This window comes from Triturus cristatus, chromosome 8 (genome assembly GCF_964204655.1).
Source record: "Triturus cristatus chromosome 8, aTriCri1.1, whole genome shotgun sequence".
Lineage (NCBI taxonomy): Eukaryota > Metazoa > Chordata > Amphibia > Caudata > Salamandridae > Triturus > Triturus cristatus.
In genome coordinates this window covers 873,006,009-873,009,385 of record NC_140591.1, presented here as the reverse complement: position 1 = coordinate 873,009,385, position 3,377 = coordinate 873,006,009, and the positions used below count along the sequence as shown (strand labels likewise).

The 3,377-nt window shown below is 42.4% G+C and overlaps 1 pseudogene; it reads left to right on the top strand.

The window, feature by feature from the left end:
* Window positions 1-1,644: 1,644 nt before the first annotated feature.
* Window positions 1,645-3,003, top strand: LOC146805199 (uncharacterized; annotated as a pseudogene).
* Window positions 3,004-3,377: the final 374 nt, after the last annotated feature.

The window sequence follows — 3,377 nt, the reverse complement described above, 5'->3', positions numbered from 1 at the left end:
CTTGGGAGGGAAAGCGCTGCTTTGCACTGCCTTCTTTCAGTTTAAACACAAGCCAGTTCCCCCTTAGGACGGCGCGAGAGTCTGGAAGCTATCCGAAAGCAAATTATATGTGCTCTGCGTTATGCCTTTCAGCATTACTCGACTGCAGCTGAGAGAAGAAAGGCACAGAGAGGTAATGCGATTTACTCGACTTCAAACAGTGCCGAGAACTTGTAAACATCTCACGCCAAGTGCCACGCCTTACCGTACCAAGAACCCCTACAGACTAATTAGGAGAATCTTCTGCTGTCATTTTTCAGTAAATATATTAATTAAATGGAAAACAGACGCCGAAGTACCATATCTCATCCCAAACCACAAAAGTTGTGGAAAGCAGGTCTATTGTGTGCCTCCGGTGATTAATTTGTTAAAAATTAAGTGCTAAGGCCCAAGGTATCTCCACTGTAGTTGGCATAACCCACATCACTTTAAACTGCAGGTTTAAATGTGGGTTGTATCATTTTTACAGATATGTTAAATAGTTAAATGTTCTACTAATCAACGATGATTAAAAATAGACACTCAGGGGCGCTATATGGTGAATTCTGCCAAAATATGTGCCAGTGTGTGCAAATAAATGCCAGTGCCCAATATCGGCAAACACCAGCACAAATTAAGCACTGGTCACTGTCCTCCGATATCATCTCAGCCTGCTGTAATAACGGGCTGCACTTTAAATCATATTACACACGACACAGCATGAATTAATTATGCCATTGACACCCCAGGGAATATACAGACAGTGCATGAGCAGCGTAATCACAAAACGTGGTTTCTATCACAACTGAGCAGCAGCAGTGCATAAACTAAAGCAACAGAGGAAGAAAAAAGAAGAGAAAAAGAGACAACACAGTTTAGACCATATGTGCTATGTTACATAAGTGCACAGGACGAACAGACAGCATTTTCATCTGTTCAGGATGGACTGCACACTTTAGGTATTACAAAAGGAGACTTGAGTTTTATTCTATAGTCACAAATTTGTTCTATCCGCTTACCGATAATACTCATTGATCCAAACACCTGTCCTTGTCCCGATACTTACATTATTGAGGTGTGTTACACCTCCCCAGGCACCACGTTGTTAAAACAACTTTGATTACACGTGACAGGATTCCTTTGTCCTTCACACTTGGTGTATTTAATGTGTCAAACCCTTCCCTTCAGACAGTTACCCCAACCATTAGCAATCAAAATTGTGCAGAATGGGAGTGTGGGTTGGTATTATATATTTTAGATGCATTTTATTGTTTTAACTGAAATGCATTTACCATTTTATATTTTAATTGGATGTGAGTAGAAGGGAGGGATACCTTCTGCTATCATGCAAAAAGTGACAGTTGTCCTGCCCCAGAAGTGACATCACCTCCGTTACCGGGACTTCTGGGTCACTGGGGGCCCTCCCCAGTAGTGATGTCACTTCAAGGGGCAGTTTGGGGGTGTGTCACACAACGGTGTTGGGTCACGTGTGTTGTGACATCACACTGGTCACGTGCTCATGGTTCTAGCACGTGGTGAGGGCATTGCGGCATCCTTTAACAAACCAGAACCCCTGGAGATCAGGTGACCGTGTTGTGATGTAAAGGAGTACGCCCCATTTTTATTATGCTTAGAATACATATAAGGAGCCCCTACGCAGCCTATGCCAAAGCCAAACCCAGGAGCCGCCCTCCAGAAAGAGATCACTCAGTCATTTTGAAGAGATACAGCCATCTCATCAAAAAGACACCCCCTGATGGTGGTTTGAAAACTATCAATAGATATTATCGTAGCCTGACACCATCGGCAATGGAGCAGAATGCACAGCAGAGCAAACTTAAAGAGGGTGGCCACGATGTCACCGGTTTTGACGAGGGGCTATGCCGGCGGTTGGAAACGCTCAGCCTCAAGGATGTGTCGCAACGGATTTCCCCTATTAATGGCTCCAGCAGCAAAGCCTCGAGTAACAAAGCAAATGGTGGAAACAATTTCATTGACATGGAAGATGATGAATCTATAAAAAGTTCATAACTCACCAGTCTCTGAAGATATGGGATTTATGGAGGAATTAGCTCTGGAGGCTATTGTCGTGCAACCGCTGCTCTCAAACTCCAATGCTGGTTAGGCCTCGATGGACCACAGTGACTCTCAAGATTTCAGAGCCGCCGCAGAGTCCAACGAAAATGATGAGGTTATTAAAAATAGTTATAGACACTTACTTATACCATATATATTTGGCTATATTTTAATTTTTAACTAATTGTCTATCTTTCTTTTTTGAACTGTAGTAAGCATCAGCAAAAAGAGCCATGGTAGAGGGGATTTTGGCAAAGGTTAATGGAAAGCAAAAGGGGTTACGGGTAAGCAAAAAGAGCCATGGTAGAGGGGAAGTCGCCAAAGGTTAATGCCGTAAATGTTTACTGCGTATGCTGTTCAAAAGAGACTGAAAGTTCCACAATCCAAAACAAAGAGCCCCATATGAAATGTGTTTGTACCTATAATATCGCAGATTTTGAAAAGGAAGGTCCAGGCGTACCCTATGACGCCAAATGGCCTGTTAAAGGTTTTGCTGCGATTGTTGTGAGCGCATGTGTCAAACGTGACTATTATAACCTCTGTTACAGCCATACAATGAATGATCCGCAGCAGGAGGCTCACGAGTGTCTATATGATTCAGACACTTCAAGAGCAATCCGTGATATATGTAGCATGCTAGACCCTAACAAAGTATATAAACTGTTGAGGTTGGTGAATGGTTTGTCTAAGGAAAATAAAAATGTCCACCTTGATATGATGAAGGTGTTGTCGGCCACACTCAAAGAGATCAGATGTTTGAGTGAACCAAGTTCAAAACTCTTTTGTCTGGAAGGTTTGTGCACATATGTTGGTAAAAGGATGGCAGAAAGGGCTATAGAAAGATGTATGTGCGATATTTATTTTAAAAATAGACGAGTCGGCTCTTTAGCCCCTCAAAAACAGTTTTAAAAAATGATGAGTCCCCCAGCATCGTGTCATGAGTGTATTATTTAACATTGCCTACTTACTCACTTTTAGGCCAAGCATCAGAATGTCGGTGCACAAGATGCTTCTGAGTTACGTCCAGGATACATATGTATTGCCAGATTGGTATATGTGTTACTTAAAGAAAGAATAGCTGAAATAAAGCCTATAACTCTGTGGTATATGAAGCTTGGTGAGATGCTCACAGCAATACAGTGTGACAGTCCTTCGTGCATAGCCAACTGGTGTTTCAATGTGTGGCTACCTACAACAGATGAATACTGGAGCGCATATGAGGGAGTTAATACTATCACTGATGACCAGCTGGCATATTGCCTTAGAGCTTCTGACCAAAGATT